The sequence below is a fragment of the Periplaneta americana genome, chromosome 10 (assembly GCF_040183065.1).
Source record: "Periplaneta americana isolate PAMFEO1 chromosome 10, P.americana_PAMFEO1_priV1, whole genome shotgun sequence".
NCBI classification, from domain to species: domain Eukaryota; kingdom Metazoa; phylum Arthropoda; class Insecta; order Blattodea; family Blattidae; genus Periplaneta; species Periplaneta americana.
Window position 1 is genome coordinate 178,316,247 of NC_091126.1, and position 12,035 is coordinate 178,328,281.

General features: G+C 36.9%; 1 protein-coding gene across 3 annotated transcripts in view; it reads left to right on the top strand.

Annotated features, from left to right (window-relative positions):
- Positions 1-2,832: 2,832 nt before the first annotated feature.
- Positions 2,833-12,035, top strand: part of PMCA (plasma membrane calcium-transporting ATPase 3) — an 805,979-nt gene continuing 796,776 nt past the window's right edge. For 2 of the 3 annotated variants that reach the window (XM_069838528.1, XM_069838532.1), the window contains exons 1-2: positions 2,833-2,978; positions 6,514-6,641. The gene's annotated coding sequence lies outside the window, so the exon portion shown is untranslated. Of the gene's footprint in view, positions 2,979-3,029; positions 3,181-6,513; positions 6,642-12,035 lie in introns of those variants that run through there. The other variant, XM_069838529.1, reaches the window with a different exon arrangement.

Sequence of the window (12,035 nt, forward strand, 5' to 3'; positions counted from 1 at the left end):
GGGCTTATGTGAGGGCGGCAATGAACCTCCGCGTTCCTTAAAAGACAGTAAGTATTATTATTATTATTATTATTATTATTATTATTATTATTATTATTATAGTTATAACGCCCTTTAAATGTGACATCAGTACAATTGAGATGGAACTATATTTTTGGAAAACTTTATATGGAGATTCAGTGCACAATGATAGATCCTTTGAGTTGTGGCATTTTAGACTTTTTTTATATACAATACAGAGTGGCCCAAAAGTCACTACCCATTACTACTATATAGTTTTAATCTGCTCATGGATTTCAACTTACTCGCCTGTGACGTTCATCTGACAATTTGTTACTAATGGTACCACTGGAGTACATTGCTAAATGGTCATTCTATTGCCAGATGTTTATTTAGAGGTTTGTGTTAGTGATGTTCAGTGTTCATGGATGTAGTTAAGCTGAGATGTTTGGTGGAAGACGAGGGATAATAGAAATGCCGCTCAGATCTGTTTTGAACGGGCTGATTTACTATGGGCCAAGTACTAGAGATCTTACAGGGGTCTCGTTTTAAGTTTACCTCAGTTACATCCTGTGACATTTACTTGGAAATTAATAGCCTAGTATAGTATAAGGGTACACTGAAATTAAATCTGAAAACTTTCATATATTGTGGTCTACAGTTTTTTTTTTTCAGAGTTTTTTGTATGTTTACATTTTATATTAATTTATTAAAAATTAATTATACAACACTTGAAAAAGGGACACCCGTGTGAGCAAACCTCGTGTTTATTTAGTAGATTTATTTCTATTGGCAGAGTTAAGTCCATAAAGCCTTTTCTTTCACTTAACCAGTAGGCATATAAGAACAATAGCAATTTCAGTATAAAAATGGCAGAAATATAGGAACAAATTAAGTTAATAATAACAATAATAAAAAATAATAATAAAAACAAAATTTAATACAAGTTTAGTTACATGTACTTCTAAGAATCAAACAATTACAGTAATTTGAATCGAAGAAATTGTTAAAATAATAAAGAAAATTTATATATCAAAAATAAAAATTATATATTGGAGAAAAAAAATATTTTTAGCAAAGCTCATAGTCAAAGCACTCTAGCTGAAAACGGGTTTTGAAATTAGTAAATGTCTGACAGCCCCTTAAGATATGAGGTAGGGAGTTCCAATGACGAGAAATTGAAACGGTGGATGATGAAGAGTATCGGTAAATGTTATGATGAGGTTTACTAAATATTCCTGTGATCTGAGATCGAGTATTTAGGTTATGGTTGGAGCATACATACACAAGACGAGACGACAGATAACTTGGGGCTGAAGTGTGCAGAATTGAAAATCGAAGAGAAAGACGGTGTAAAGTTCTGCCATCGTTGAGCCGGAACTAAGATAAAGATTCGAAAAATGGTGAAATATGATCGTCTCGAGTGTTCGGGTGCAGTTGTATTTAATACAAGAAGTACACAATTATTACACAGCAATATTATATGAAGAAAACAAACGTGAGAACGTGGAAGAAGAACTTTACATATAGAAACAATTTAAGTATCATTTAAAAATAACCTATTAAAAAAATAAACACATTTAAGTATTCAAGTATCATTTATAAGCTCCACCAGAGTAAATAAATAAATAAATAAATAAAACTATTTTAAGTTCATTTTCAGCATACAGACATCCCTTCACGAAATAAAACATGGAAAAAGCCGTTATAGTAGTTTTACCATTTAAGCTATGGCATTTTACGTTAACACAAATTAAATTATGGATATATTTTATCGGAATGTTTTGGAGGTAAATTGTAGTTTTTTTTTATTTTACTAGGTTATTTTACGACGCTTTATCATCTTTGGTTTTTTAGCGTCTGAATGAGATGGAAGTGATAATGCCGGTGAAATGAGTCCGGGGTCCAGCACCTAAAGTTACCCAGCATTTGCTCAGATTGGGTTGAGGGAAAACCCCGGAAAAAACCTCAACCAAGTAACTTGCCCCACCCGGGAATCGAACCTGGGCCACCTGGTTTCGCGGCCAGACGCTCTAGCCGTTACTCCACAGGTGTGGGCAAAATTGTAGTTAAAGGTTATCCAAATCTCCGATTGTATCTGTCTTTTATTTACGTAGTATGTACATATCTGTTTTTTCTTTCATTTTTCATTTGTATTTACACTTGTACCTTGCATTTGTATCTATTTTATCTGTTTTTTCATGTTATCTCCAATTTTATGTTTTAAACAAATATTTATACTGTCTATTGTAATTGGAGCTTTGCCCTGTTATAGGCATAAATAAATAAATAAAGATAAACGGGCTCAAAACTGTCCATAGCTTAGTTTTAACATTTACTGCATATTTCTAAGGTTTCTTAGTACGTGGTTGCACGCATATTTGGCAGTTTTGGGACATAGAAATCATCGGTCTACTTATAACGTTACATTGTAATGTATTTATTTTTATCATATGGTTCAGTGGAAGAGACCTGGTTACTTTAACTCCACCAGAATGAAGTGTTATTATTATTATTATTATTATTATTATTATTATTATTATTATTATTATTATTATTATTATTATTATTAATTTCTTTGAACCGTAAACTTTGGATCTAACTTCAAGCTATGTAATCAAGCGAATTCGAAGTTTAATAGGACGCCCGTCATCTTTAATGAGAGAAATTTGGAAATTAGACATCTGCTTGATAAAACGTCGTTGAATCAAAGTAAGAAATGGGGGAGGAGAGGCTGCAGCTCCACCCCCGTGTGCCGCAGTGAACCGTTCCAAGGCGCTGCCTAGCCGCTCGCCAGCTATCGATCGCGGCTTGCCCGCCATGGCCTCGTTCGGCGCTCTCCTCCACTTTGGAAACTGTGGCGTCGGCCGGCGCTGAGTGTGGGGCGCTGAGTGAGGCGTCGTCACATTCTTTTGTGGACTTGCCGATGACGAGTGGCGTACATCTGCCCAACACTTCACCTTGTGCGCGAATACAGTGTAAGCACCATGCCTTGTTGTGAACACGTGAACCTGCTTGTTTACTGAGATTTTCGTACTGTATATCGCCAGTTCTTCGTCGGTTCGTCGGAACGTCTCTCCGCAGTGCCGGATAATTCCTGTTATTCTAATCTAAGCCGAAGACCCGTTTTCTCCGAGAAATGAACCTTATCGATTGCCTGGCAGGCAATTTCATAGCCACGTAATTATATCCTTTCAAACTTTTATTAATCGTTTTCAAAATAAGTACACAAGAAAACATGAAAGGTACAATTAATGTATGGGGTGTTCTAAAATTGAAATACCATAAGTAAAAGTGTTAATTTAAAGAACAAAATTTCACATCTAGAAATTTCTTTGAAACATGCATGCACTCCAAAAGAAGTCAGCTATCTAATCCATTTTAGGATTCATTCGAGTGAAATAGTAATACAGAAACGTTATTACAGAGTAATTTTATTACAGTGTAATGATATTTTGGATCACACTGTATATTTCTCTCACCCCACGCATCACAAATATACAGTTTCCTTTTCCTAACTGCAAAATTTTTAAAAGGAAATTACTAAATATTTGAAATTTACTTCGCAATAATTCCTTTTAATATAACACTAATTCCATAATATTATAATATCAACATGAGTGTGTCCACACCTGTGGAGTAACGGTTAGCGCGTCTGGCCGCGTAAACAGGTGGCCCGGGTTCGATTCCCGCTCGGGGCAAGTTATCTGGTTGAGTTTTTTCCGAGGTTTTCCCTCAACCCAATATGGGCAAATGCTGGTTAACTTTCGATGTTGGACCTCGGACTCATTTCACCGGCATTATCACCTTCATCTCATTCAGACGCTAAGTAACTTAAGATGTTGATAAAGCGTCGTAAAATAACCTATAAAATAAATAACATGAATGTGGCATATCTCTGTATGGAACGGGGTCAAGTCAGTGCTCTGAAGAAATAGGAAGGGCGTGCCACTTTTATTCCGCGATGTTCTTCTGTCTCCCTGTCTCGCAATCTCTCTCTTTTTCTCGTATCAAATATTGTGACAATAAACTCAGCTCTATAATAAAGAGCTATAGCCTTGTGTGTTTCATGGTTCCTGTGTTTATGGGTACTATACGGTCACGCTAGCAGAATCTCGATTATGTCCACAATTCGATAATCTATCGCAATCGATCGTGGATTTATTGTATATCCTCAATAACACATAATCCCTTTTCACGGTTCGCAAAGACAATAATTAATGTCTCATTTAAAGTGTGTGTAGTTATTTACATTTTCACTCATAGTAAAAATTCTGAGTGCGGTCAAATTTACTTCATTAAAAAGAATACTTTAAGTTCTCACAGAATTCAGTACGAATCCATTCCAGCACTTATATTGTACTAAGGAAATAAATTATAGCTTCATAGAATTTTTTTAAAATTTTGATAGTGTTATTTTATACGTAAATGAATCAGAAATGTTACTAAAGTCAATATCCAGAAAATAGTCTTAATGGAGATGTTGCATTGAGAAATGAATATGCAGTGATACTGTTCATAAAACACATTAGGCCTATCCCACTAAGAGTTTGGTCACTCCGTTAGCGAATTATTCTATTTTCTATGTAATATAAATTATCTGACAGCAATCGTTATGAGTAGCATATATTATACATTTGTCAATGAATTGTTAACACAGAAATAGGGTTAACGAACATACAGGTTTGACTTGGCAATTCAGCCGTTAGTTTGAATGCAAGGCTTAAGAAAATCTGTCTCGAGTAACGAATTCCAGGAAGGAACTCTGGTGAGACATCAAATAGGCGCGTGCTTGCACACTCACACCTTCAGCGTGGGCCGCTAGCTACCTTATCGATATTAAGGCTCTGTTAATGTTGAAACTTTGATGAGAAAGCCTTCTCTTGCATATCTGTTCTCGGCCTATTATGCATTTAATTGATAGAATCTTAGATTCATTTAAGAAGCTATATTTTCTTGAGAGAAAATGTTCCGTTTATGACTGAACTATAATTTTAGGCAGTGCATCCTGTCTCGCGTAGGGATGTGATTAGAAATACGAAGACGCTCCAGTCGCAGGCAGTAGGCCTACTCTGAAAAACCCTCATATCAGTCACTGTTCACATTTACTAATTACTGTTTTTCCGGGATTTTCCCTCAACCCAATATGAGCAAATGCTGGGTAACTTTCGGTGCTGGACCCCGGACTCATTTCACTAGCATTATCACCTTCATCTGATTCAGACGCTAAATGACCTAAGATGTTGATAAAGCGTCGTAAAATAACCTACTAAACTAAATTTACTAATTACTAAGCTATGTCAAATCGAAAATTTTCGCATCAAGTAAGTTTTCAGCATCATGTATTAATGTCTTGCTTAAGTGCTTTTTTAATTAGGTCCGTTATTTCATTAAAACATTTCATTTCAAGAAAATGAAATGAGTTTGAAGCGATTAGCTTGCATGAGAAGCATGATACAACGTAATGAGGTTTTATCATGTGTCCATGAAAAATTTGCAGTGGCCAGTATCATTTCATTTGCTTAGGACGTTGTCTTCATTAGTTAAGTTTTGAATTACATTTCCACTTTTATCGAAAGTTCGTAATTCATATTTTATACCCGAGATCCTTCTCATTATTTGTTTAACCGCCCACATACATTGATAGTCACTTGCGTCAGAGCAGCATTTAGACAAGACAATGTAGGATACATTGCATTGCCGACTTCTTGTATCTTGTATGCGTGTAATCAATTACTGAGAGGGTTGTATTTTTGTAGTTTCTGAGCGTACCGCAAGGAAATTCATAGAGCAAGGTTTAGTGTGGACTGCTTCAAATAGAACTACAATATATTTCAGGAGCCAAGAGCCTTTAACCTGCTACTCAGTTTTATACATTCAGCCCGAAATCTACTGCGGCATGAGCATTAAATATGTTTGAGCAACTCGTGTGCACCGATTTATCAAAAGTTTGCGTACCTCTGATACACTTTTAAGTTATATTTTCTGTGATTCCATTTGTTATAATAGCATGTAAAACTGATTATTAACATACCAGTTTACAATAATTGTGAAGAAATATATGAGAAAATGAATACTGCAATTAATCCTTCATATATCGTAATTCTTACAGCCACAATGTTCAGTTCAACCGATTGAGGGGATATGACACATTACCACTAGCTTTTATGTTTGAAAGCAAAACACGGATTTATACGCAATACCGATAATCACTTTGTATGAATCAAGTTTTTTTTTGAACGTGCAAAACTTAGCACGAGGTACAATAATACCTGGATATCGTAGTTCGCAACTTGTGTGGTGCCTGACATTTCGAAACCAAAACTTAGCACTCCGTGGACGCGGTCAACTGCACTCCTTAGCTACTTCCTATCATCGCTGTCAGCTTCTTTGCAGATATAACAAATAGGAAGTATAGAATTAGTTGCTGCAAAATTATTAGACAATAACACGTGTTCAGTCAAGGATATGCTGTATTTGAATTCTTACATTGTGGTGTGGTTTCTGTTACAGATAAGAAACGTCAGACGCCTAATTATTTGATGTGTCCGAAGGAGTGTTAAAGTAAACGTCCCGAACGCCACAACCTCAAGGGGGAAGAGCTCGGATACCCGTTGATTCACGGAACTTCCTCCAAGAAGGTAAGTCCAACGCTGTTTGTGTAATAAAACACCGTCTTCAGTAAGTTTCTCGGAAAATTAATTGGCTTCAGGTCGCCATATAATGAGGATTTACAGAAAATAGGCAATTAAGGGGAAATATTTACATTCTTATACTTAAGTAATTAAATAGCGGAAATATATTAAATTTAAGTTCGGGAGTTGAAAAGGAATGGTTTCTGAGCGTACACCAGTTCAGTACATGCAGTAAGTCTTCACGTCACAGTTATACAGCGTGATTAAGTTCTTATGCAGCCCTACTTTTTACAGCACGCCCACGAAATTGCGGTACCTATTTCTAGGAGATTTCAACGCAAGATTAGGTATGAAATTTCTACACCTTCAGGGTGAGTAATTTCTTACTTGTCAACTCTGCATTTTGTTTGTTACCAAGGAAAGTTAGCACCAGTTGATACTAGACACTTTCTTCGTATTAAAATACTCATGAAGTTAGCACCTATAGTAGGATACGTTATACGATACTGACAAATTTGTATATTTATACGTACTTAAAGCGTTAGTGTAGGAAGCACGAGCATTTCAGAGAACATGCCGATCTGCTAGCAGTACATTTACGACAGCGCTGGCGTAGAATCGATGAGGAGGAAATATGCGGAATATTGCGGGGTTTCCTCATTAAAGCAAGAGCATTAAGTAACATAGGCTGCCTGCCCACAAACCATTATTAGCTACACGCCTTTATCACCTGATCAGTATGACATGCACAATACTGACATTTCCATTTAAGATATGATTACGAGTGCTGGGATTGCGTAACTTCCTATAAATAAAGGGCAGTGACTCACCTGGCATATTCGACCTACAAGGAGAGAAGAATTGTACAGGGACATCATTTTATTTTTACTTCAATTTTTATTGTAACTGAGTTTTTGAATGTACTTCACTCCCACCCCTTCTACTAATGAAGTTCCAACTGTCCTCCACACAGAACCAAGGCCGCGTATAGTAAACATCACTGAGTTAGTGAGTATAGTACGTTCCAGAAATATGTTCGCGTTTTCCAGTGACGAAAGAGCTTTTAATATTGAATCATATTTTCGCACAGGTACTGTCCGTTTGCCTACGCCGTATCCCGATTTTCCCCACCTGCTTCTGCTCGCCCTTCTGTAAGAGCTGGGCTGTCTTAGCTCTTTTCTGAAAACATTAATTTCTGTTAGGGATTGGACGTTTACGTAATATTATACAACTGCTTAAAATAACTTAAATAAAAGGTCCTCGTTAAATAATTAACTGTCACGTGATTTTCCCCCTTTTTACGATACTGCGGCATAACCACTTGGACGGACAGTAGATAGCATGTCTGAATAATTTTATCTGTACGGGTCGGGCAGAAGTGAAGATTGAATTTACAGTACGTAAGGTACTCTTTTATAGAGTAGGTACAGAATTATTTCAACATGAGTTATTAGTACGAAGGACGAAACTGGCAATTGGAATTAGATGCAATAGTCTATAGTGCGATAATATGCACAAAAGAACTGAAGCTTGTATCGAAATGAACGGCCACCATTTTCAAAAATGTATTTAAATATTCATATTATGATTATTTTTCAATTTAACTGCATTCTCTATATTGTACACTAATGTGATGTAGACAGTATAATATACATTGCATAATGAATACGTTCGCATGGATAACTCAGTTCGTGAGTGAAAACACTTAACTTATTCTTAACACAGTACTGTATTTTGATTAAACAAAAACCTAATGAAAATTATCGAACCCAAATCGCGATATTTCCTAGTTTACGTAAATGGATGAACTACTTTTCTTCCCTCCTGTACCTAGTAAAGTGATTTGTTTGTTTTTTATGCCAGTATCATCGAACGAACTACAGTCGTGGAAGGGGGTAGCAAACGGTGTTTCCGGTTCTTTAAAGGTATAGCCAGGTTAATATTAAAAATGTTAGTAAAAATAAAATGATATCCCTGTACATTTTTGACATGAAAGTTTTACTCTGACGTGACTCGCGGTATCATGTAAACAGAAATGTAAGATGAATTTTGTGCCCCGTGGTTTTACACACAGTGCTCTCCCTCGTGTTGTGGCTATAAGGATACGTCCATTTTCGGTTTTTCCCCTTTCGTAATTATCCTAAGTTGTTTCAAAGGAACTGTGTAAATCTGAGTCAGGCAAGTGACCGATTGGCTCGGAGGTTACATAGATTCTTCCTTCACTTAGTCAAATTCACTCGCGCAATCGTGCGTTCGCATACCTTTTAACCTTTTCTCTACCCATTTCCCCTTCTTTCATTACGTCATTCCAAACAGTTCGTTTCGCTCCATTATATAATTATTGGATAGGGTGTACTCATCCTGACTGTGGTAGTGTTATAGTCAATCCTTCAGTCTTTCTTCAGCTAACCTGAAAATTCATACCAAGAAGAAAAGGCGTTTCGCGTAATCCAAGGGATTTCATAAACCACTAGCAACTTTTTATTTTCAGTAGCTGTTTGAAGAAAGTTACTGTGCGTGTAGAGTTTAGAAGTCTGGACACAAAATGATGATGAGAGGGTAGAGTCACGCTGCGGTTACTTTTACTGAAGGCGACAAAAATTTTACCGATGAGTTGGCGGAAAGATATGACCTGCCGTAATTGAATCTCGTTCGTATATCCGGACTAATTAAGTAATTTCCTCTTGAGCTTCATGGCGTGCTTTGTGTGGAAGACAAACTGAAACACATCAGTCCAATAATTTGAAGAAGGATGACATTGCGTAGGCGCAGATGTGCGGACGACGCTTCTCTGTCTCTCAAAATAATTGGGTAGTAATAAGTTAAAAGTGAATGTAACATTTTACACATCATAAAGGCGCATGGGTAGCATGGAGCTACAGCTTCATACTTCCAATGATATCGGCACTGTAATGAGGTGGTCTGGTCTTCACCACGCTCCGTCCGCCTTTAACCCCCAGCAATACTAGACACTCAATTTGCCAGAAGACTGATGAATCTCAGAGTTGTTCTGGAAGCTTTGGCAGCGAGGGAAATCTCACCACCGCCCGTGCTACTTACGTAGTGACATTTCATTCAAATAAATATGTACTGTGGTCCGCTTCGGTGGCGCTGCCTATTCAAACGGTCCTTGGGTCGATTCCCGACTTAGGTAGTGGAAGTAACTTAAGTTCCGTCTACAGGACTGTCCGTTCTCTTGTGATTGCCATGTGATGTCTCTGCGGTGGCGCAGCTTTGTGCCAATCCCACATTCAGGTATCTAGTGTGTATTCAGAAACAGTACCTTCTCTTCTACACCGCAGTGGCCTGTAAGTCGTTAGTACAAGGAATATCTAATCTTTTAATTATTATAACCCATAATGACTTGAAGTTTTTACCTTCAGGTTTAGAATATAGCTTCGCTGAATTTATTAAGTTGTCAATAAAGTTTTTCAGTAGCTTATTTTACGACGCTTTATCAACATCTTAGGTTATTTAGCGTCGTGCTATCAAAAAGGAGTACGTTATATGGCAGTAAAAATTTTTAATAGCCTCCCTATCGATACAAAAAATGAAACTCAAAACATAAAATTATTTAGGGCCAAATTAAAGAAGTACCTACTTTCTCACGCCTTCTATTCTGTAGGTGAATTCATGACATTAAATAACACTTCATGAAATTGATACTAAAACTATGTGTTGTACTAGTAGACTATATTGTAAATCTCGTCTGTATATATTTCATCTAGACTGTGACTATAAATTAAGATTTTATAATAGTATTAAGTTTTTTGACTTGTTCCATATTCTAGCTGTAAGCATGTATGAATACCATGGAATGTTAATAAATACAATACAATACAATACAATGAAGGTGATAATGCCGGTGAAATGCGTCCGGGGTCCAGCACCGAAAGTTACCCAGCATTTGCTCATATTGGGTTGAGGGGAAAACCCCGGAAAAAAACCTCAACCAGGTAACTTGTCCCGACCGGGAATCGAACCCGGGCCACCTGGTTTCTCGGCCAGACGCGCTAGCCGTTACTTCACAGGTGTGGACGTCAATAAAGTTAATTTTCATATCACGACGATACTGAAGACAGAAATTAATAGTATTTCACGTTTGTATCAGTATAACTTTCCAAATATTTTGTGTTCAAAAGGATACAGTAAGAATATTTAATATCTCTGCATTCTCATGTTCTCGTGTATTTGAAATGTCCTTAGCATCTTCGTTCCGTCTTGCTCATAATTCTGCCCTCGGCAAGAGGAGGCGTCCAAATGATACAGCGAAGGGAGTCATAAATACAAAATTTCACGTCCAGTCGCTGACATAATTAATCATTGTAAACTCGTGCAATTAGCTCCCGCGTAGCCTTTCTGTCAGGCTGCGCTAGGCATAGCTCTGCGTGAAGATCGGCTGTCGCTGTTGAATGTGTTTCAAGAGACTTGCAACCAAACGACATTGTTTTATGATAAGCCTATATGTCCATGTTTCAGAGGTTAGCGCATTTGTTGATTTTTTCTGTCGATCCTCAAAATAATGCTTTACAATAGTAATTCGCTATACAAGAAACGGAGACAATGGAGCCATTTTTCAACTCAATTCAACTTATTGCAGTCTGAAGTCATGAAGACGGCGACACCACAACCATCAACAAGATACTCGTTAATCTCGCCGTTACGGGTACAAGTATAGTCTATTTGTGATATCCCAACAAATCTCCTTCATCGTCGTTTTCAATCAGTACGAGAGCAAAGTACAGTCTCTGACGAGCTAGGAGCTCCACGCTTCTCGGCAAAAGCTACGCTCGTAGAGTCGTGGCGAATAGCGAGCCATTAGTTAGGAGTCCTACCCTGTGCTATTTGTCGGCTCCTATATAAGAACATCCTTTTGTACGAACAACAGAAAATATCGTTGTCTGAGAATTTGGAGAAATAACTAGAAGTTTATTGCAACTTCAATTTCAGCAAAAAGAATTAAGTTAAAGAAGTTGAAGTTCCTTTTGTATAATGGAATAACTTTATTCTTTTATTTGTAAATAATATTCATAGGACTAAACATATAATGTATTTGTTTACTCCAATTTCATAGTAAATTGAAACTGTACAAGAGTTTTAAAATGCTGTAGTGGTTATTAATGAACAGGGGCTGTCTGAGCGATAAATGAAAGTAAAATGCTTGAAATGGAATCAGTTTTCATTTTTAACTGTGCATATTTTGTTATCTTCCGTGCATATATTCCACTTTTTGAGGACATACGTGCATGCATAATTTGCCACTTTTTAGTGCATATCATTACACATGATTACTGTCAGCACAAAACACAATTTATTGTAGAAACTCATCCAGTCATGGTGACTGAGTTACCAATTTGCCCGCATTTCAATTCCAGATGTAAAGGTTGCTCAAGTACTAGT